We start from the raw sequence: 25541 nt of genomic DNA, 5'->3' as shown, positions 1-25541 counted from the left end.
AAATCAATACTCTGAAAAACCCAGAACAAATTACACTGAACAAGGATGATGCCGTAGGAGCCTCACATATTTCAGAAATGTAATTCCATTACAATACCTATGCAGAAGTTATGCACGCTTTCTTTCTTTTTTTCTTTTCTTTTTTTCTGTTTCCTTGAGCCCCTACCTATGTATTCTTATGGCGAGGCTGCCATGTCATCATCCTTGTTTGTTGTGATTTGTTGTAAATTTTGAAAACATTCTCATTCATCACCCCAATCACTATGAATTCTGAAACTGTACCCAGTTGAACCGATTTATAGTTGTTCACATGCAAAGGTCTGAAAATCATCCAGAGGTCTCCTATAGGCAGGTTCTTCGTCTCATTCCCCGAGGTTTCCCTTCTTTCTTTCTTTTTCAGTACTCAGAATGTTGAATGTCTTTTCTGTACAACTGTTTCGAGTCAGAGAGGATCTGAAGTGGGGCAAATGGCTGGACCTTGTTGCGTATGTTGTGCAGTACATGTACAATGTACATGTACATGGTTTACACTCTCAACTTTCTCAGCCATCTTGTAAACAACATAACACACATGTCATGTACCAACATATTTGATTGTGTGAAATGTAATTCAATGTACAAGTACATGTATATTCAGTATGGGTTTATGGGTTATATTGTTCAGGACAAACCTGACGACATCCAAACGTACCAGTACTTTGAGTTGCACAGGATACATGCGGATGTGAAAGGCCTGTTGACTGTTGCACGTTTCAAGTTGGCCCCTAACATGAAGACACATTTACATACATTGTATGCAAGTACACAGTACATTGTAAGTGCATGTACTATGGGGGTGTATAAGCCTCAAAATGTTTTAAAGTACACATGTACATTGTACATGTATCTCCAGTGGATATTTCCACCAATTTAAATTTGAATTTGTGTAATTTTGCAGCAGCATACATCCAAAGCACACACACAAACACACATTCACATAAATGTACAACTGTACATGTACATCTACTCGAGGATTGTACAACTGGTTTACTTTTGTTCTTGTACAAGTGTAACTGTGTAAGCTTTTCTTTCCTTGGTTCAAAATTGCAGTGGCATTATCATACTTGGGTCAACTTTGCACAATATCTGCCTCGAAATGATATTCTCCGACACATATAAGGTACAAGCTCTCAAACACACACACAAACACACAAACAAACAAAAAATCAAAAAAATATCTTGTGAACACCTGCAAGTCCGTTTGAAAAATTAAAATTATTCCCAGTCCTATGGTGCAATAGATTTAACCTGTTACAAGAGTGATACATACATTGTATTACAGTGTAGATGTACATTTGCTACAATACCACACAACACCTCACACATGTACATTCATTGGATACAGTACAATGCATAATACATACACTATACTTACTTGCAGAAACACGAGACCAACAATAAACATAAGAGACTGAATTTCCGGTTTGATAGATTTTATTTTTGTATCCTTGTATCTTGTGCGACAGACTTGTCAAGATATAGGAATGTGTTTTTTCACAGTCATTCAAGGTTTTTTTCCTTGTATTTTCTTTTTTTTTAACAATTCATTTCATTTACAGCCGTTTTATGTACTAGCATTGGCAGACATGTACATGTACAATTGTTTTTCTGGCTCATTCCGTTTTACATGTATTTTCTTTTTAAAGTTTTCTTTGCCTGCCCATAACTGCATTAAGCTGGTGAAAAAACCTAGCAAAAACCCCATTTCATTCTTTCATATTCTTTCACATTTGGGGAAAAAAGCTAGGAAAAACCAACAAAATGCAGTGTACAGACAAAGAATGTCAGTGAACAGTGCAAGTCCAAGGGACAGTAATGTGTAATAACAAACCCAGAGTACAATGTACCTACAACTTGTCAATGAGTGTTGTCCATAAAGATAGTCACAACATTGGCAACACTGCCTCCAACATAGATGATCTAAGTCGAGCACAAAAACCATTCCAAGATATGTAGTGGAAATTCAATAAACAGCTAAGCATATTTTGCAAAGAATAGAATGTGTGAAAACTTGCAATGGACTGATGTACCAATTTTAATTTCATATTTTTGTGGGCCTTTTCACTTTTTCACTTCATTTTTTTTTAAATACTCCGCTATAGCGCAGTCCTTCACTAACAGTATTTGCTCTTTAGTTTTGCAAGTGTTAATACACTTGTATAACAAATCTGTAAATCACTATTTTTGTCTGCATCATGAGCAAAGTTATAAATGTGGACAAGATAAACACATCTGCCAGCCTTTGAGTAATATCCCTCGAAATTTCAATATAACTCCAGTCAAAAGAACTCAAAACACAAGAAATCATTAGTCCATGAATAATTCAAATTTTGTCAAAAGAAATGAAGGGTTAAAAAGCTAACAAAGGATAACGCTTGCTTCCTCAGAGCAAAACATCTTACTTGACGATATGTATACAGTGAAAGAAACATTTGGAAATTGTTTTGTTTTCTTGTTTGTTTTTTTAGACCTTCTCATACCTTTGTACATTTGTGTGTACACAATTCTATCATACAAATGTACCAAAATGTTTGCACCCTCAAATTTCTTCAATAAATTGACGAGGTTTTCCGCTGCATATTTTTGAAGATAAAGTACAAAAGGGTACACTGTAGTTGCATACTTTGAAAACGAGTTGACCAAAGAATAAACATTGTTCCCTTAACTCTTTACCATTAGATAGATATTACTTGGGTTTTTTTCTTTTTTTGTGTGTGTGTTATTTATCTCTCTTTTTTTAAGACCCGTGTCATACTTTCAAGTATGTACATTTGTACTTGTGAACACGATTGTATCACAGAAATATGCTAGCAACCTCAACTTCTTCAATAATTGTCAAGAGGCTTTCCTCCTCATGATTTGAAGATAAAGAACAAAAAGGTACACTGTAGTTGCATATTTTGAAAATAACTTGGATCAAAGAATAAACATTGCTTGTTCCTGTAACTCATTTAGTGATAGTTATTTCCTATTCTTACGTTTTGAACATAAACAAAAGGGTGTTGTAGTTACAATTTGACAATAAGTTGATCAAAGCATAAATGTTCCCTAAACTTTCATTTAGTGATGAACATAAATAAAAGGGTGTGTTGCAGTAACAATTTGACAATAAGTTGATCAAAGCATCAACGTTCCCTAAACTTTCATTTAGTGATGATAATGTCACACTTTTTACATTTTGAACATAAATAAAAGGGTACGTTGTAGATACATATTTTGACAATAAGTTGATCAAAGAATAAACCTTGTTCCCTTGACTCTTTTCCATTTAGTGATGGTGATTTCACATTTTCACATTTTGAGCATAAAGAACAAAAGGGTTCACATTTTTAGAAGATAAAAATAAGGGGGAAAAAGGTACACTGTACATGTGGTTGCATGTTTGACGAGTTGATCAAAGAATAAACCTTGTTCCCAAAACTCTTTCATTTAGTGACGGTGATTTCACATTTTTAGAAGATAAAAATAGGAGGGAAAAGGGTACACTATAGTTGCATATTTGACATTGAGTTGATCAAAGAATAAACCTTGTTCCCAAAACTCTTTTTCATTTAGTAATGGTGATTTCATATTTTTAGAAGATAAAAATAAGAACAAAAGGGTACACTGTAGTTGCATATTCTAACAATGCATTGGTCAGGGAATGAACCTTGTTCCCTAAACTTTTTCACCTAGTGATGGCTATTTCACATTTTTTTCATTTTGAAAATAAACAGAACACATTGCTGTTGAATATTTTGGCAATTGGTCGATTAAAAAATACACCTTGTTCTCTTCACTCTTTTTCATTTATGATGGTGATTTTACATTTTTACGTTTCAAAGATGAAGAACAAAAGGGTAAACTGTAAGTTGCATACTTTGACAATAAGTTGAAGAATAAACCTTGTTCCCTTAACTCTTTTTCATTTAGTGACGGTTATTTTCATTTTTTTTTTTGACGAAAAAACAAAAACAAAAGTTGCATATGTTGATAAGTTGATTAAATAATGAGCCTTGTTCGCGGAACTCTTTTTCATTTAGTGATGGCAATTTCTCATCATAAATTTTGAAGATAAAAGGGTACATCGTAGTTGCATACTTTCGGACACTAAGTTGATCAAAGAATAATCCTTGTTCCCTCAACCCTCTTTTTCATTTTTGTGATGGTAATTTCCCTTTTTTTTTTTTTTTACATATTTGGGCTGCATCAGAAACTCAGCCAATTCACGACTGCCAACAGTTTTGCAAGCATGTAATCAAAAAGTCAACAAAGAAACTTTCTTTCTTCACAGAACCTAACACTGGGTCGATTTTTACTGAAATAAACCAGTTTTGCCAAAATGACAGACTAATCTCAAGCTTGAGTAATATCTGAGCTCATGCTCACTGAATTCTCTAGCAAAAGTGAAATATCAAAATTGTGTTAACCAAATGTTTTTAGTCAAAGCTAATAAGTATGAACATTTAGTTCTGTATTGAAATTAATATGAACAAGTACTCTTCAGTACAATACAAAGCGGCACCGGTTTCCATTTGAACATCCATGCTTCCAAATTCTACCTAACTGGCTACATCTATATTAGCTATTCCACTTCACACTTTTTTTATCGTTCTATGTGCATCAATAGCATAACATCCTTTTAGACTGTACATAAAATGTTTTGATTTCACACCTCGATTTCAAAATCTGAGTAACATCCACAGAGATTCTCAACTCAGTGTAACTCTATCCTGTCCACTAAATGGCAGAAAAACAAAGTTGTAAAGTCACACATTACAATTTTGATTCAAAATTTGGAATGACATACAATTGTAGTTTCATCACATTAATTTGGACATACATATATTAAAACTATGTACTTTCTCACAACCAATTCATTTTACTGCATGATTACGTATACTGATTTTGTTTTTCATTGGTGAATAGAATCCAAGGTCAAGAATAACTTTTTGAACTTCTTGTACTGGTCACAATTTTGTAACAGAAGAACTAAACTGGTCAGAATAACTGAGGAGCTACACTTAAAGCTTTAAGAAGTTCTGGTTTAACATTTTCGGGGGGGGGGGGGGATAAATATGAAAGCAATTACACATTTGAGGTCTTGGAGACATACATTAGAGGAGATAGCTGTACATTTCAAGATTGTCTCTGGTAAATAGTAATTTGTTGAATTTGATATAACCTTCTTTAGAGTTTTGTGGGGGTTTTTCTTTTAGAGAAATGTGACTTTTTTCTTGTCACACCACAAACTGAATCGAATATTGTGCAAATTGCACACTACATGGAACCAGATAGACAACTTTTGACCATTCACATGAAATATGTTGCAGTTTTTTGTTTAGTTTTTCGTAACACAAGTTATTGGTTGTTGTTTTTTTGTGTCTTGTTTTTGCCATCCCACAAAGTTAACAGAAAATAAAGAGTTGCACACTAACGGCAGTCAAATCAATACCCTTTCGACATTGCATGGGAAATATTCTAAATATCCTGGTGCCCAATTTTACAGAAACATAGAATCCTACCTAGAGACTGCTAACATAGCTTTTATAAATGGTAAAATACCTATACAGATAGTAGAGCTTTTCTTTGCTAAATCTGGTTTCAAATTGGGAGTCTCTCGTAGCCAGTAGTTTTCACCTAGATGCATTCATTAATGCAGTAAACACAATGTGATAATTTTGAATGTATAACAAGATCTGAAAAACACATTCATGTAATGATATAATGAAAAAATACTGAACACAGGCAAATTAAAGGAAAGTAAATTATTACAAACTCATAAAAGGTAAGAATCCAATCTGTGTCAAGCATTTCCTTTTTGAACACTAGAACATTCAAATTTGGGGAGAGCTGTTTTTGCCTCCATGGTAAATTCTCAACTTCCTAACTCTCCTAATAGTTCAAAACAAATCGAAATGCTCTCTGAAGTACCATCATACACCTCACTGGGACTGGTACTGCTGAAAACAGGTCTTAATTAAAAACCTTCACTTTTTGGTTTCATTGATTTCCCCCCTCGGGTAGAAGTCCTAGCGATTGAGCCCTAATCTTGAATATGTGGAATTTGAACATGTCACAAGTTATATTGAATGGGAACTGACCCTCATAGTATCATTTGAAAGGTGTGCCTTCTTCAAATGTTTTGTCATTTGGCCATCTCCCAACATAAAGGAACATCCTGAATTTTGTGTAAAGAAATCTCGAAGTAAACTGCCTTTTAATGATCTTTACTGCATCTTGTCAAGTTGCTCGTTTTCAGATTACAAAAAAGACAGCTGGTTGGCTGTAGAATTTCATGTGATTTCATATTTTCCTAAAAAATTGGCAAGGTGTAAAAATAATTCACTTGCTTCTTTTTTTCTTAAGGACTCACATATTCCTACTTTTGCATACCTTGCTTGCTTTCTTGACAGAATAGATCTTAAACATAAGTAAATCTTGTCAAGAGCATTTTCCTTTACCATTTCTTCTTCTTTTTTTTTTTGTGAGTTTAGCACATCCCATCAGACTCCATACTTTCACAAATGTCTTTACTTGAAATGTATGTCCCAATAAAAAAAATTAATACTGTATTGTTATTTGACCACACATGATATCCTAAGGGCCTTGTCTGATTAAATGTGCCTTGCACATTCCAACAAACTCCCTACTTCCACATCTGTCTTTAGTTGTCCCCATAAAAAGAAATATTTTCATTTGACAATACATTATATCCTCAGGGCATTGTCTTATCAATTAATGGCAGTTACAAATTACTCTTGTGAAAAACAAATATCAACTTTTGTTTGCCATTGCTCGATTTCTTCCAGGACAAATTTGACTTCCGGGGACGAACCTTGTGACTTCAGTTTTTTTTTTCTATTTTCTCTTATGTCAAAATTTCAAAATCTAGACAACAATGCAAGCTTCCTTCATACTTTGAAATAAATCACTCGGGACATTGTCTACACAATGCAGATACGTCTGATCAACTCTACAACTATACTTGCCCATAAATTTATGACAGCACTCTCTTAATTTGGAGTCAAATTTTTAAAACCCTATAGTTTAAATTTTTCCCCCGACTGCAGTGTCACTTTCTATATCAAAATTCAGTGTGAAATTTCCCCCACTCTATATGAGATATTGGTGATCCTGGCTACTTGGCCTCTTCATCTTCAATGTCTGAATAACGGAGGATTTGATTCCCATGATTTTTTTTTTTTTTTTTTTCAATTTAGCAGTACTGTAATCTTACATTGTGTGAAGAACCAAACTTTCATATCTGCCATTTCTGATACACTGATGGACACGACATTTACTAATGAAGCTCATTTTACGCAGTCTTCTCACAGTGACCTGCATGAATTTCCAAAAATGCCCCAATATTGTAATCCTACCTTGTCTTATCTTTTTGACCTGTCTGCATGAATTTTCACAATCATATTTTTTAATACAACAAAAAGTAGGGGTAACCATGGAGCTTTGATAATGGAAAAACATAAAAGGGTCTTGCATACTTGATAAACCTGGAACCTAAAATGGCACAAATCGACAAATTGATATAAAGCACAATTGTCCCCCTTTTTTAACCTCTTAGTTCAAATGTGAGCAATAGCTGCTTACTGGGACATTATGCTAGCATGTGAAAACAAAAGTTGCTGCTTCATGCCCAACATTCAGTGAGAGTCATTGAAAATAACTATAACACGGTATACAGTTTTCACTCTCTACACTGGTTTCACTTGAATTTGGAGTCAGTACACAACAGCTCTCATGTCCCCGACAAAATGGTAGAATGAAAGAACACTATTCCTCACAATAACTATCAGATAGTATAAAGATTTCCTTTTCCACACTAGTTCACATAACTTTGGTGGAGTCGAAACACAATAGCTACAGTGTTTTCATGAGAGTAAAAGGAAAGAAAGCCATTACCGAGAATAACTTTACACAGTATAGTTTTTTGGGTTTGTTTCCTACCCTGGTTTCAAGTGAATTTGGTGGAGTCAATGCACAATAGCAAGTTCCACAAATAGAAAGTAATGGTAGAATGCAAGAAAACTTGTTTGCATAAAATTCTCACCCTTATGAAAATGTGAGCACTAACACTGTGATTACATTCTAGAATATCACATCCATGGCCAACTAGATTCCTATACTCCACATGGAGCACTTTTGTGAATATAAAATACAACAAATTGCAAATAGTAATGAATTTGCAAGGACACAAAGTGACTCATCACTTGTGATGAAAAAGGCAGTGCCTCACTTTTTACACATATAGGCTAGCCTAATGCATTACCCATTGGAGGGTTCCTGAAGAGAAAATCTTGACCTTGACCTTGAAGCATCACCTCGATGATAGATTCCCTGAACTCAGCCCGCCTTGTTCCTCCTTGTCCCCGTCCCCAGGTACGAAGAAAGCCAGAAGACATCAGATCCCTCAGACACCACCAGAGAACCCCCAGACCAGAAGCACCTTCCAGACCCCAACACCACTCTCCTCACAGACCAGCCAGACTCCCTCCATCCCAAGACACCTACAGATCTGCCCTTCGTGGTTTTCCCTTGCCCCTCCAGACCCAGACAGCTCTCACGCCACTGCCACCCTCTGACTGACCAGCCAGCTAGATGCCCCTCTTAGCGCCGCCCCTCCAGCCCACGGTCAGAGCTACGATCCACGACAAGACCTCGAACAGGACCCCCACAAGCCTTTCAGGATCAGGACTGCCTTTATCACACTCTCAGCTCGTTTACAGGTTGGGCACTCTTGTATGATGTCATATGGTACTCTTGCTACCGTGTCGGGGCTTGATTTTTCTGTATAAAGAAATTTTCTATGCACAAAGGCACAAGAAAAAATACGCGCCACGGACAAAAAAAAATTTCTAGATGTTTTTGTGTGTTTGTCTTTTATAGACTTGTTTTGTTTGGTTTTTTTAGTTTTTTTTTTTTAACAAATATTCATGCATTCACTTTCAAAACATGTTACCTGGAAGGTGTTAACCTGAATATCTTGGCAAGGAACAGCAAAGCGCAGGAATAGTGATTTCCCCTTCAGAGGTGGACGGCTCTCACAGCAGCTTGAGTGATGTCTGATGTTGAATGTCATGTCTGATACAGAAACAATACTTTGTGGAAAGAAGCACATGTTCTCTAGCACGGACGCATGTATGCCTTTACAGATCTTGTCAATTGCAGTTAATGTCACGTCTACTGGATATGGAAGGTTTTTTTGTTTTTTTTTTAAAGGCAGAGGAAAACAGTATGCTTACTTCAGAGGAACAATAAAATCTTGTAACCAAGTTACACATTTTGCAATTTTGAACTTGATGTGCATGTTCAGAGAATGTTGTTCTATAAAACTTTTCTTTTAAAGAATTCTTTCATAGATTGTCTTGGGGTTTTTTTTTTTTTGTTTTGTTTTTTTTTTGTTTTTTACTATTAATGCATTCATTTTCTAAACACAGTTACCTGGAAGGTCTCAACCTGAATTTCTTGGCAAGGAACAAAGCGCAGGAGTAGTGATTTCCCCCTTCAAAGGACGACAACTCTTGCGGAGTTCTCACAGCAGCTCGAGCGATGTCTGATGTTGAATGTCATGTCTGATACAGAAATAATACTTTGTGGAAAGAAGCACATGTTCTCTAGCATTGACGCATGTATGCCTTTACAGATCTTGTCAACTGCATTTAATGTCTACTGGATATGGAAGGGTTTTTTTTTTTTTTAAGGGCAGAGGAAAACAGTATGCTTACTTCAGAGGAACAATGAAATCTTGTAATTTGCAATTTTTAACTTGGTGTGCATGTTCAGAGAATGTTTTGTTGTTTTGTGTGTTTTTTTTTTTCCAAGAGGCTTAGCTCCTCAACAAGCCAGTATACTTTGCATTCCCTATACCAAATAAAAATGGGTCAAGCCATATTATTTCTAACCTTCACACATACGGTTGCTACTTATCTTGCCTTTACCCCAGTCGACCTTTCTAGAAGGGCCTTTAGACTGCCATCCTTGGACATGCGGTCCAGAAGAACATTGCCACCTTCTCTTGCTACTTGCTTCTAGAACAGCTCATACACAGCTCCTGGTATCTCAATGAAGATCCCAATTCTTTGAAAATTGACATCCCGCACTTGACAGCAGACACAGGCTGTAATGAACATCATCTCCCCTGCACCTTTGCTCTTCATTCCACTCAGATCTGCCATGAGCTCACAGACTCTCCCCCTCAATACCAGATCCCTTGAAAAGTTGGACTTTCCCCTCATTTCTGGGTACGTCGGACGTTTGGATGACGCTACATGTACCATTCAGCTTATATCTGCATGAGAAATTTTCTATGCAAAAAAAAAAAAAGAGAAACATGCGCACACACACACTTTTCCCTTCACTTTTGTCTTCCATCTCTATACAATGTAATCTTGAGGATTCTCACACACATTCAGTATAAATGTTTTTTTCAGGCTCCTATCTCGACAATCTTTGGAGGATTCTCGCACACACGAAGTATATACTTTTTTTTTTTTTTTCAGGCTGAAGATTTGCATTCACTTGACAGAATTCCCACAATTTATCTAAGTGCAAGTTTGACCGACAGTCATCTTCCAATTTTGAGAGAAAACCAAGGAAACCTCGAGTGGATAAAGCAGCAAAATAGTCATCTGCACTCCTATATAGAAAGTATTCTTAAAGCACAAAACATACCTTAAATCGCCTCTACAATTTTTAATGTTTTTGTAGCATAAGCTTTCAACTGCAGCTGAGATGCGAAACTATTCCATTTCAATGAAGTCTGCCAGATTAAAGAATGTTTTTCTAACTTGTATTTAATTTCAAACCTGTTTTGCCAGCGATGGATAGCATTTTCCCCCCTGTTGGCTGTAGGTGGTCTCATATGTAGGGACTTGACAGGAACATTTTCACCATTACCCTTGGATGTTCTGTACGAGCTCGGCCAGTGGGTTTAACTTGCACAGCACTCGCTGCTTGTTATGCCTGATCTACTGGTAACCTTGTGACAAATGCTTCGGACAAGCAGGACGACTGGACATTTTTTGATGGCTCACATTACTTGGAAGTTTATGCTCATTCCAATTGCCTCGAATTGCGATGGTTGCCTCATCATTACTCGTCTTTTATGGCCTCACAGATTTTTCCTCACTGGGTCATCAGTCCTTACATGTAGCTTGAAACTTTCTCACTACTAGACAATCTGAGACGAGGAGCAATAGTATTCGGCTTCTCTGCACTTCTGTATTAAAAAAGGAATGCTAAATACACACACAAGGGGAGGGAAGAACAGAACAAGACAAAACATACCCAATATCTAAGCGTGAGTTTGCCCAACAGGTATTTTCTAATTTTGAGAGAAAACCAAGGGAACCTCTTGAAGTAGATAAAGCAGCACAATAGTTGTTGGCATTCCCATATAGAAAGTATTTTTAATGCACAAACATACCATAAACTGCCTATACAATATTTTGCTTTTGCCTTTTGTACCACTAGCATTCAATTTCAACTACAGAAAATGAGATGCATTAACAATTTCAACTACAGAAAATGATGCATATCAAATTCATTTCAATGAAATCTGCCAGATTTAAGAAACAAAACTATTTCTAACCTTTAACATTATTTCAAACCTGTTTTCGCCAGCGATGGATAGCATTTTTCCCCCCGTTGGCTGTAGGTGGTCTCATATGTAGGGACTTGACAGGATCACTTTCACCACTACCCTTGGATGTTCTGTACGAGCTCGGCCAGTGGGGTAAACTTGCACAGCACTCGCTGCTTGGTATGCCTGATCTACTGGTAACCTTGTGACAAATGCTTCGGACAAGCAGGACGACTGGATATTTTTTGATGGCTCACATTACTTGGAAGTTTATGCTCATTCCAATTGCCTCCAATTGCGATGGTTGCCTCATCATGACATTACTTGTCTTTTATGGCCTCACAGATTTTTCCTCACTGGGTCATCAGTCCTTACATGTAGCTTGAAACTTTCTCACTACTAGACAATCTGAGACGAGGGGCAATAGTATTCGGCTTCTCTGCACTTCTGTATTAAAAAAGGAATGCTACATACACACAAGGGGAGGGGGAAAAAACAAAAGACAAAGCATACCCAACGTCCCATACCCAAGAGCACTTGGAAACTTGATTTCAAATTCAGTGAATTACATTTTTTTCTCCCCTCAATGAAGTTGAAACATTGAAAACTCCAAACTAACAAAATGGATGTAATGACCTGCTTGTGATACTTCCAGCTTCAAATGGTGAAATAGTCTACACTTTTAACCTCACTCTTCAGCAGTGGTTTCCACATATGAAATATTCCATAAAGTTCATTTCCTTTTCATGGTAACTTAAGATTGAATTTGTTAAGATTGAATTTGAAGGCCTTCTCACATATATCACGAATACATATTTATTTTCACTCAAACCTTTCCCCTGATGAAGCACTTGCATACAGCTCTCCCTGATTTCTGCTCTTTTTTCTACGTGCACCTTCCCTGGCATGGCAGCCATTTTACTTCCAATGCTTGTGGCTGCTCTTTCATGATCCAAAACAGACAAACTGAAGCAACACAGACCCAAGTGGCAGGAATGATGTGCAAGAAGTAGAGACCTTGTATGATTGAGTAGTTGAATGGGCCAGTTGTGGGACTTTTCCTGTTTTCTAATGCCATGCTGCTCTTGGGCTCTTCCTACTCGGCCATCTGCTCTTGACTTGCTCTCAAATCATTATGCAGAGGTCCTCTTGAGATGTGGTATTGTGTTGTTTTTCTAGGGTAAAATGTCCTTCTATACAGAGATAGAGAAAGGAATGCACACACAACATGCCACATATATCCAATTTGTGAGTAAACTCCATTACCAAATCAATCAACACACTCGAAAAACTGACAAGTACACTTACACTCAAAGCGTTCACATTCACTTTAATGTTTGAACTTTCAACACATTTCACCTCTATTATCTTCCATTCAGGTTGCAGCACTCTTGCAATCGGATTACCCAACTTGCAGTTATGGAGACAATCGCGAGTACACTACTGAAGATAGGTCAAGGAACCAATGCCTGCATTCCATGTGGTCAAAGCTCTGATACACAAAAAAAACTGGGAGGGAAAAACTTGTTGCACAAGAGCACAATTCCATGTTCAATGCGAACTCTTTGTTTTCTTGGAAATCAAGTGGTCAATGAAACAAAATCATTTTACACTACTGTGGAAATAAATTGTTCTCAACCAACCCACCCACACCCAAAACACAACCAGAAAACTATGTTGAATCACGCACACAAACTTAGAAATTAAAATTTTCTAAAACATTTATACAAACTGGCAGACACATGTGTACCTTTCTCGTGAGGAACGCTGGGCAAAAAACAACGAAACCATCCAAAGAGGGTCACGTCCAAATCATTCAAATGTGATGATGATTACTTGTGATGGACTTCCGGGAAAACTGCATCTCACATTACTCAAGAGAAGAAAGAAAGCAACATCCAAAGATACACAACATCTCCCTAGCTTTCCCAGTGGCATGGGATTATGAACATCAATGACAATCACTGATCTTTAGTCTGTTATTTCTCAAACTATATCTCAAACTACTTCATTCAGTTATACACAGTTACTATTCAGCATGAAAATTACGCACAGCAAAAGCAAATTAAAGATGTTATTAGAAATAACCACAATAGGGTAAAGTTGATGTCAAATCATAATGAAAAATACCACAACTGGGCAAAAGTTGATGTCTTGCAGTGCCAATGATACATGGAGTGAGATGTCAATCTGCAGTTACCAGGATGTCACGCATTTTGAAGTTGCAGCCTTGTAAGACAGGGTGTACATAATGATGTGCATGGATTGCATAGGGTGTCAATCAAACCTGCTTTATAGAGTCAAAAAAAGGAGAGAAAAGAAACCCCAGCCCAACTTACAAAACTACTAACATCCCACCACAAGTTAAAGAGGAATCAATGAACTTTTACAATTATAGAACACAAAGAGTTACATTCACAAATAATTACAACTCAAACTAAGCAAGAGGTATGAACTCAAAGCATGTTGTTTTTGTGAAGAGTTGTTTGGAATGGATACTCGGAAAAAAGGAATAGACATGAATCTCTACACAAGGCGGTTTAGTTCACATCTGATAGCCTAGTACATGATAAAGATATTTCCATGCATAAGCCTCTAGATACTGTCTGTGCCACAAAAGGTCTATGGAGATAAATACATGAAGGAATACACGATTACACAATTTCCAGCCCATAGTATACTTCACTACACACAAGGATTTTTGTGTTGCGCATTGGTAAGTTTGTTTGTTTTTTTTCCGCACAGCATTCACAAATTAAAGAAACCATGTGTTTGATGTTAAATATTGATGGAATTCGTGCATACTAAGTGCAAGTAAATTGCAATGGGGAAGTGTGAGAAACTATTCTGAGGTCACCTTCAGGAGACAAAGCAAGCCATTCTTGTACCGTAGTAGCATGTGTAACTGCAAAGTATCCCTTATGCTGTAGATTGCCACATGGTCAAACCGGAGACTGCAAAGTTGATATGCCTGCCTTACAACACACAAGGAAAAATATAGAACCACATATGCTGCCATGGTGGCAGATGATGCATGTGTACAACCATATAATACAACTTGTTTTTCTACTTTTTTTTCGTTTATTTTTTACTCCACAAAACCAGAACTGACACCACTTCTGATATTAACAGCAACATTTTCATCCACGGCCGAAAATATAATACACAACAGAACACTGCATAACGTCATTTAAATCTTTTCACGCAATTTCTTTAGACAGATCTTTTGACGAACATGTTATATGAATAGTGCACATTGAAAGTTGACACAAGAGAGGGCAGGAATGTAAATATAGCTCATAGAAAAGACACGAAGAGAGGATTTGGGGTGCAAATGTACAAACCAATCTTGAAAAGCTCTCCTGAACAGCATACACGCAACTGTGATCTGGCTGCATCAATTCACATGCCAGCTTGCTAAGACCGCGAGTAACGCAACTTTCTACACGGTTAAATGTCATGTTCCTGCACAAAAGTGAATACACTGAAGAAAACAGAACATGTTTGCTGCTCTAAGGCAGACAGACATACAAATGACCACTTGCAAAAACAAACAAAAACAAAAGCCTCTGAAAGGTGTATAAAAAAAAACAAAATTCTTGCGGAGATGTCTCAGATGCTTAGTAGGTAGGTCACGCATGCAAAGATGCAATGGGTATTGTGAAAAGCCGAGGCTCTCTACTTTCAACTTTCAAATATTCCTGGCCTTGGTCTTATTGACTGCTTTTTTTTTAAAAGCTCTTTAGAAGCTAAGTGAAAATGAATAGGCGTTCATGAGGTACAGAAAAACTGGTACTTTCTTCTCCACTGTTATGCAAACACCAAGTGTCAATGTATGCGAAGCAGTTTACCTGTCTCAACATCCAGCAAGATGGGACGCATGATAACCGTATCCTCACTTTCACATGTCTGCTTATGCCGCTTGAGCATTGTTACAGCAGGGCAATGAAACGCTCTGTGACTAGATAAGACACGGGAAGGAAAGAGAGGTTTCCCAGCCCAAACACCCCACACATCGTATGATAGCGACTGATGGAATAACCACTTCATCAACACTGATATTAGTTGTCACTCGAATAGACAGATGTAGCTTTTTTTTCTTTTGCCTACTGCAATGGTCCTAGTACTGAATTTTATCACTTGAGAGTATTGCCACATGAGCGAAGTACAACATAAAACATTTGAAATCATGTACAATGTACACTGACAAGATCACAGGTGAATTTCCATGAATTGTTTCAATTTTTTTTTTTTTTTGAATGCCATTTACTAAGTAGTCACGGGTATGCACAAACACAAAGCACTCTGTTTTTCAAGCAATCTAGTTATTTTTGTCAGTTATCTCTATTTCTTACTCTATAAGAGAGTTGAATTGTCTTCCCTGATTTAAGTGAATGAGAATGCCACCAGTTCAGTCGAGATGTACTTTCAAAGATGCAGTGAAGGTTCATAAAGCAAGCGATGCATGTGAAGGCAAGAGCTAAATACAAACAGGTGGAGATGGATGGAAAGACATACATGTTGCCTGCCGATTGACAGTATAACGCGGGTCAAGAACAGAAACTTGTGTAGCCAACACATTGTTAGTAACTTAAAAAGTATGAATAAAGAGGAACCAAGATTCAGGGGACAAGTATTTAGTACGTAAAAGTGTTGGGGGGGGGGGGGAACACTGTGCAAATGCACATATTGGGGGGGGGGGGGGGAGGACAAATACCTGCCAGCAGATTACATCCAATGAGCACCCAAAATAATTTCTTTACAGTTTAATCATCAATGTTCATGCAATTTGAAATTTTTGGTAAAGGTTACTAAATTTACATATGGTGCACAGATATGTGGTACAAACCGAAGACGATATTTGTTACATATCAGAAATGCAGTAAGTGACAATGCACTTTGGCATGTTCAAGCAGGCATAGCTCAGATTCGCTCAGATAACTAGTCAAGCTGTAAACATCTACAAATAGACCTAACAATTTTTAAGGCAATTTACTCTAAAGTTTGCCAGTTTCTTACTCCACAACAAATTTCCGCTACCAGAGAGAAAAGCAGCCGTATGCAACATGCAAGGATTTCCTAAAATGTCACGGACAGATCGATGTTTTCTTGATGCAGCACTAAAACTTGGGCGGCTTGAGTTCAGATAAAGTCCTGGTGCACACAAAGAAGATTGGAGAGAGAAAAAAAATACACACACACACACACACACACATACTCGCAGAAAGCATGTCTGTATCGGAACATGTTGGTTAAGATGCCATAATATAAAACCTTATCAAGGTCTGCAATTAATTGTCACAAACAAAAGGAGTCTCATTGTTCATAGCAATCAATGCTTGCTCACACACCAGGTTCTCTTCCTGGGATACCCTCGGGATGAAAACATTAGGGTTGGCTTAGAAGTTTTTTTTTTTGCTTTCTTGTTTTCCACAAGCTTTTCAATTTTGATCCCAACAGATCTGAATTTTTTTAGTAGCAATGATTCTGACTTACAATGTATATCAAAATAAAAAGGTCATCTTGTATACTTGAAATTTTGTATTTCAGAACTCCGCTGACAGCTATATAGTGACTTCATGTATGTATATTTGACACATCTTATCAGAAAAGACCTACATTCACAGGATGCTAGAGAAGAATTCCTCCAAAGAGGTAAATACTGGTTGTTCACAATCCTGCAGTTGGTGATGTAAGAAATCCAGGACACGTGAAAAGGAACGATTACCCATGGGAAGGCGCGCCATAGTCAAGTCGGGAGAGAACTTCCTCAGAGATTTGAAGGATGACTCCGAAGGTGTTATTTACTCTTCCCTACTATGAAGAGTGGGTGGGGAAGAAATACACTGAAAACATTAAAACCCCCCACCCCATGGTCCCCAAACAGAGCAAACTGAATTCCTGATGCTCTTCAACAAATACAGTATGAAAAATTTGCCAACTTAGATTTTCAAAGATCAGTTATTCACTTCAATTTGTTCACACAGCTTTTGTAGATGTCCTTAATTCTTCCAACAAATGTTTATTTCAAGGTCTTTTCAAAGCTCATCAATTTCTTCCAGCCAGGGTGTCTTCACAAGATAACAGCAAAGGTTCTCCAGATATGAATTTTATGTAAAGCAGATATGTCACACATCCTCTGAAACTGAAATGCCAACTCAAACCAATCAACAAGCTCCACTTTCTCCTCAACACATGGTAGAAGACACAGCACCTCTCATGTTGATGTCTTGTGCGCGTGTAGCTTGAGCATATCAGCATCGGTTAATTGCCGCTACGCAACACTGCCAAGTTGCCTATATGAGCAAAGATGGGGGGAAAAAAAGAAAAACAAGACCCCATACCCGCACAATCCCACAATAATCTGTAGACACCGTTTCATTTTCTTTTCTACATTCACTCGAGCCATAGGTTTCAAAGCAATCCATGTTCAAATGGAATAGCAACTGTTGGTCACTTTGTGAGAGCAAATACGCCAACATATTTAATTTACTCAGTGTTATGTAAAAAAATAAGTTAGACAATGTCATTCAAGACTTTAAAAAATGAAGTCCATTTTTTTTCCCTGAAAAAACAACAAAGAAATTACTAGCACAAATTTTGATTTATTCTAGTGTTACCATCCACACAGCACTAGAACCCAGTTTCGCGCCACAGCTGACTGCTTTGGGTAGGGCTGTAACTGATAAGAACCTTTCCACAGGATGAAGCGACTTTGCCTACAGTGCACAAATAGGGGAGAGATGGACAGAGAAACAAAAACCTCCCTTCCCAAATTAGGCAAACATATTTACCACTAATGTCACAGATACCCGTCAAAACAAAAACACCCCTTAAACATACAGTTAATCCTCACAAAAACTATTCCATCACACAGATTAACAAAGGAGTCGAAGAACACAATCATCTTGTTGATTCATAAAAACGGGCCTAAACATGGTATGCAAAACCCTGCAGGCTTTATTTATTAACCCAATACTGGAATAAACATTTTATCAAAGATAGATTACAAAATTTATTTGATCTGGTCTACACCATTTAAATAGTATACAAAACCATTTCTCAGATCCCTCGGGTAACCTTAACAGATTGGGTGACAGCTGGACATCTTTAGATCTATGATGGATTTTGATATGGCATTCCTTCCCCTTGTTGATTCCACCTCAGCTTTAACATCTATTGTTAAATGACCCGGCTCGTTCAAATCTTGGTTAACCTGTAGTGTTGGGATGGAAAAACAATGGGCCAAAGAAACATGGTATTTCACACATATACCCATTGGCATTATGCAACATATAGGATATACAGTGTATACACAATTTCAAACATTACCTTCTGTTTTAAAATAATTGTTCAATTCTGAATATTAGAAACAGCCGAAGGACAAGTTTAAAAAAAAAAAGTTTAAAAAGTAGTTTCTCGTCCTTGTGCGCATAATTTTGGCACTTCTCCTTTCTCAGTAGATGCCCATGGACTTTCTAAATAGACACAGTAACCTACTCATATTTCTCCACCATAACTTGGCATATATATACAAGTGTACCATATATAATTCCAGTTTTCACAACCATGCAACCATACCAAAACCTAGGAAACTTCCCTTCATCAGGCAGCCAATCCCCAGACTCCTGCCATGCTTTTGGCTTAAATATGGCAAACTAAATGTATTTGAGAGCCCTAAGTTTAATCCTTACATGGACATTCCCACAGACAAGGATTATGAAATTCTAATATCGTCTTCTTCCAAATCAAACATAATGCCTCCAGTGATACTTCATGGCAGAGGCATAGAAAGTGCAGAACATGAGGAACACACAGTGTGATTCGAAGTTGTGTCCTTTTTGAGTCACCTTTCCAGCTGATGGGTTAAATTATGGTAGTTCTTATCTCAGTATTTCACAGAAAACTAGAAATATACCACATATTCTTACAATCAATAGAATTCTCTTTAGTTAGTACAATAAATGAAAATAAAACCTTAATCCACCCCATGTACAAAATTGTACATCAAGTTTGTTTGGTTTTTTTTTTTGTATATAGTGCACTCCCCCATTATAACGAAATGATCGGGACCGGCAGTTTACTTTTATTATAACGAAATTTCGTTATAACCATGTTTGTTGTAACAGGAGTGCACTGTATCTTCCGACTCCATAAATTTCAGCAAGTGCTGATAAAGCACCCAAAAGCAGTTTATGAAGATGCTACATTTCATTGTACAGCTGTAACAAATGCAGGTCAGTTTAGTTTCATACTCCCAATTTCTTTGAATTAAAAAAAAAAAATGCTTCTGGACTAATCCATCTACAGTATGGTCTAGTGAGAAAAATAGTGCTATCTCCTTGTGTTTAAGGATTTATTGCAAAATTTTTACATGGTAGTTGGTAGGATGATTTATGATACAACTGATCTACACATACTTGTACACTGTATGCATCAAATGTGACAAAACATCTTAAATCACTGCTCCCAATGGCAATGGTAAACAGTACCTTTAACAATATACCAAAAATAACTAAAAAAAAAAAAACTACATACAATAGGACTCTGGGCGGCCCTACAGTTCAATGGAGTGTCAAATAGTAGACCACCTTTCCCTCGACTCGTGCCAGTACACGATTTAAACCGAGTTTCAAGAAGCTTAACTAGCTAGCAACTCCAGATCTACCCTTCTGAGCTCAACTCTCTGCATACAATACTATGGCAGTCTGTGCATTTTACCATGGCCTCTAAAAATGAATCCCTCTAGCATTGTCTAGAAATGAAATAAACTGGTAGATTAGACTAGATTACCAGCAGCCCAAATGCGACCAGCCCCAACGCACTGTACAAGGAGTGCCCTGGCCTGGGGTTACCAACAGCCCAGTCCTAACTCCTGGTTATGAGTGCAGTGTCACTTTCACCAACTACAGATCTAGCTAGACCTCTTGTAGAATTCTAGAATTTGACTTTTAATTGGAGTACTAAAAAACTGCACTAAGGGTCATCCTCCCATCCATTTGACCAAGCACAAAAGGATAGGTTTTACGTATGTAAATTTAGCCGACAATCAAATTTCAGACAGTGTTACAATTCAGTTATGGGTGACTTGCTTTAAATTCTAGACTCTACTTCATCCAGGGATGATATTGTTTTTTGAAAAAAAAAAAAAAAAATCAAGATAGGCCTAAATTACTAGATATCTATAGGGCCTACAAAAATTTTCAGGTGATTTTCATACATGCAAAAAGCAATGTGTATGGGGGGGGGGGGGGGTCTAGACTAGAGAAACAAATCTGAAATCAGATTGAAACATACAGAATTTTTATGTCTGTTAATCACAAGTTGACTAACTCAATTCTCAAACTGATCAACATGACAAAATTGTAGCATTCAACTCCCAAGTATTTTCACCATGTGTGCTACACATCAAGCAGTGAAAGTCCTCACAAGTATTAAACAAATTTCTAAATGTCAATGAATAGATTACTAAAACATCTAGAAACACCTTTGTAGTTTGAACATGTCGAGAGTTCTTGACCATAATCATTGCTTTTCATACACAATACAGAGAAACTGAGATGACAAAACGTAGCCGTAGGATTCTACTAGAGTCTACACATTTTTTGACAGACCCCGAACTCATTTTACCAGTTGCATCAATCTGAAGGAGATAGAATCTACTGAAGTCATCAATCCATCAGTCAATCACTGGGCAACAGCAAATGATCAGACATTGTCAGACATTTTTGCAAAGTTAAACTAGGGGGCCTACATTGAACAGGTTCAGTATCGGCACCCAAGGTTCGACCGCGCGCAAGTACACAGCTGGCAAGCGCAGGCGGTCGAACTTTTGGAAAACGTTGTGGTGAGATTATTAATATTATGGGCGGCTTGCGTTACATGATTTATGTTCAGTTGTGTTAGTTTTTAAGGGGAATTGACCTTGACTGTTGCACAGCGTTGGTCTTTTTTCAAAGGTTGCCAGTTTTACATCGAAAACGCCCTAGTTTCTGGTAAAAAAAAAAAAGAAGAAAAAAAGAAAAAAGTGTGATCATGGACATAGTGATAGATGTGAGTATTCATGCTTACCGTGCTACAGGTATGAATGTCGCTTCGCACGTGGCTTTCACTCTCTCGAGCTTGCTTCCCTTTCCACGTCGGGTCGCGATTGCCAACTAGATTCATGAAGGCATAGAAAAGCCGAAGGATTCCAGACTAGACTAGTATCTAGGGTGAATAGGCAAAACAATTCGGAATGCCATCTCGACCAAATCTAGTATAGAAGTAAATAGGCCCTACTAAGAGAGTTCTAGTAGACTCTATAGTAATACACTTCTAAATGGCACAGGTACCGCAAAAGCCATCCTCTCGAGGACTGAGAATGAGATCTCTTTCAGGAACAGAAGGAAGATCTTCATTTTAAGACCCAGACGTCTAACGTTAGATCTATTCAACTCAAGTAACAAACCCAAATCGGCGGAAATTATCAGCAAGACCGAAAGGTTTCCCAAAATGTAAATTTCGACAAAATAAGCGTAAATTTAAACAACAAATCATCACGACAAATGTGTTCACAAAACGGGCTTCCGAAGCGACGAATCCAAGACCAAAATTTCAGACAGTAGAACCCAGCAGAACCATCAAGAAGACCAAGCTGCTGACGCGACGCGCAAACCAGCAGTATTTATATGCCCGAAACTGCAAGACCGCTTTACACAAAATTAGAGCGAGCCTGTTAATATAGTCCAAATAGTCACGATACTCTCGAGTTTTTTTTTCAACAGTGTAACAGGACACATTCATCAAATTACGATTCTGGAAAAAGCAACGATTATTCTTTCTCAAATGATAGGTTAAAGCTTGTATTTAATAGTTTCCGTGCGAAAATAAACACCGTAGGCCCACATGACATGCAGCAGCCATATTGTGTTTTGTATACGACGACATTGCAGCTAGCTACATTCTTGCACTGTAGTATCATACTAGAACGCTATGTTGACGTTGGAGTAGATGCGTCTATTTCGGCTTGCGTAGTGGTTGTGCAATTTGTGAAGTATTTTCACAATGACGAAATAATATTTCACACATCCTCCGACACAATATTGTAAAATGAAATGCCAAGACATTTGGTTGAAAGATAATTGAAGGTCAAACATTCGTTCCTCATAATACTACGATTTAAACTTGTTTTGTCATCCTAAATATCAGGAAAGTTCGGTTCCCGCGCAATAATATAATTTTAATTCCAGTGAACAGGCTGGCTATTATGACGTCGTGGCTAAAGGAGTTCTCATTAACATATTGAGTGCCCACGTCTTTATTTAAGCTGTTGTTTATGTCTATATAAAGGAATTTATCAATGAGCCTACATTTAGAAATACTTTTGTGCATTTTGATATTAACGTCCAAAATAATGCATGTTGCATTTGGCTTACTCATGTGTCCAGAAACCTTCCATAATATCACATAAAACTTCCTGGCAATAATACTCCCCTCCCTCCAACAAGCTAACTTCTTTCCCAATTATTCTGTACAGGTAATCGCGTGTAGGTCGTCACGTACCACTTCAAAAGCGGCTTGTTTACATGGACTATTCTAACTATACACAGCCCAGTCGCTGTACATGGTACGTCGCGACGTACCATGTACAGCTACAGCGACTGGGCTGTGTATAGTTAAGGACTATTCCAGAATAGTTATACATTGTACACCATTACATGTACCAATCCATGCAGTTGTAGCCGGCTGGATTTCTCTGATAAGGCGTAAAAGTTACATAAACTATAGTGCAGGGTTTTTAACAGAATAGTATTACACGTATTTATGTTGTTTTTATACAACCAAAGCGATAACAGAAATCATTATGTATTTTAGTAGCATTAGTAATTTGTTACTTTTTTTTTTGAATAACGAAAAAAATAAAAAAATAAAATCGTGAAGGAAATTTAAAACTATTTTTTTCCAGTGAGTTTGATCGCTCTATCAAGGAGGTTGAAGAGATGGAGTAACAACATTATGTTATGTTTTATATGATCATGGCTACTTAGGAATTTACACTACGTAATGTGCATGTAATGCGCATAGGGCCTATTACATTATATACGTACACACACACACACACACACACACACACATATATATATATATACATATATATATATATATATATATATATATATATATATATATATATATATATATCTTATTTGTTTCTGTGACATAGTAACGAAATATCTAATCATAATCATAGTATGTTCACCTGCAGTGCCAAAAGTGTTGCCACTGTGGGTGGGCAAGCCCTGTGAATGTTGTGCAGTTATCAGAAATAATCTATCTTGAAAAGTATGGACGAAAATCATAAGCTAAAAGCTGGCCCAACGTTGGGTCAACATAATGATTGATGATTGTACATTGGAACAAGGAGCTATCAGACAAACTCCTTGGATTGGCCTAAACTCTGATGACGGCGTTGGCCCAACGTCAGCTTGGCCACTGGGCCAACGTTGGCTCAACAGTAAAAGACTGACGATGGACCAACGTTGGTACAATGTGTAGACAACTATTCCGCCTCGTGTTGACGCCATCCAACTGAGATAAACATCACATCAAATCACTTCTCCACCGATTACGTCATCCCGTCAACGTTACTGAGTGAACAACCATTCCCAACATCGGCCCAACGTAGTTGGGATATTATGTTAAATGGATACCAGCCTATATGAATAGTTCTGACTTCCTCATTTGGATTCATTCATAATAGGCATGTATAGTATAATTTACACACAATCATCAATAAACCAGTTCGGAGTTCCACTTCAGGCATGAGCAGAAAAGGGTCATAATTATGTACTAACAGGGCAAATTGTTTTGAAATTCACAGTAAGATAAGCCTCTGTGACAAAATGATTGTTCAAGCAATCCTTCTAACAATGGTGCCTGCCAGCACATCCACCTGACAGCAAAAGTGCATGCTATTTGGCAATATCAATACAAAAGGAAAAAAAGATTGTTGATGTTTATATTCAAAGCAAAATAATGCAATAGATGCTCCGCTCCAGGTGTTAATTGATGGATCTTTCTGGTCACCAGGGGCCCGTTTCATAAAACTTGTCATTAGTGACAAGTTGTCATAGATGTGACAAGCTGCTGAAATCCTTGCATCTGATTGGCTGAGAGCAAATTTGTCATAGAAATGTGGCATTTGTCCCTGATAACAAGTTTTATGAAACGGGCCTCTGGTCTATACGCAAGTTCATCCTTTGTTCGAACATGATTGATGAATTCCACGTATGTTGTATCGGGCTACAAGTAGCAGCCACGCATTCTTTTCGCTTTGAAAACATACTAGTTTAGTGAAGTGCCTGACCAGCTGAGAAAAAAGAAAGGTCATTGCACCGTGTAATTTGTACCCAATGGCCCGAATTCTCAAAGGTGGAATAACTTTATTACACCGCTTTAATTCCGCCGATTATACGCTTCTTATGCAAATCAGGCCCTCAACAGTGACGTAAAATGACGCGATTTCTTTCCCGGAATCTATTGTCAAAGGTGGAATAACTTATTCCCCGGAATAACTATTCCGCGGAATAGTTATTCCAGTTTTGAGAATTCGGGCCATCATGACTGTGTACATGAACGGGCTTATTGATCTCAAGAAAGTGTAGCAAGAAGTTATCAACTGTATAAGGGTCAACTTAAAGTCATTTGTTATGCACAGATCATAATAAGCTGTTTTAAAACATTGATTCAGCCTACCCAAAGTTTGTATGATCACACATCATGCACAATGTCAGAAGGTCTACTTTCCTTCCTTACGTTGTTTTCTTTCCTTTTTTTTTTCTTTAAAGGGAATAGCGACGCGAGCTTTTAAGACGATGTAGCATCCCGGGTTAGACAATGGAAACAACTGTCTCGCGCATGAGCAGAACACCATTTTGGGCCT

At 37.4% G+C, this 25541-nt stretch overlaps 1 long non-coding RNA gene across 1 annotated transcript; it reads right to left on the bottom strand.

The window, feature by feature from the left end:
* Positions 1-1455: 1455 nt before the first annotated feature.
* Positions 1456-22374, bottom strand: LOC140234606 (uncharacterized). The gene is made up of 2 exons (XR_011901639.1): positions 21689-22374; positions 1456-18833 (listed from the first exon to the last, which is right to left on the bottom strand). It is a non-coding gene; the product is annotated as an uncharacterized lncRNA (long non-coding RNA).
* Between the last annotated feature and the right edge of the window lie 3167 nt (positions 22375-25541).

Source organism: Diadema setosum, chromosome 1 (assembly GCF_964275005.1).
Source record: "Diadema setosum chromosome 1, eeDiaSeto1, whole genome shotgun sequence".
Classification (NCBI taxonomy): Eukaryota; Metazoa; Echinodermata; class Echinoidea; order Diadematoida; family Diadematidae; genus Diadema; species Diadema setosum.
This window is presented reverse-complemented; position numbering and strand designations above follow the sequence as displayed.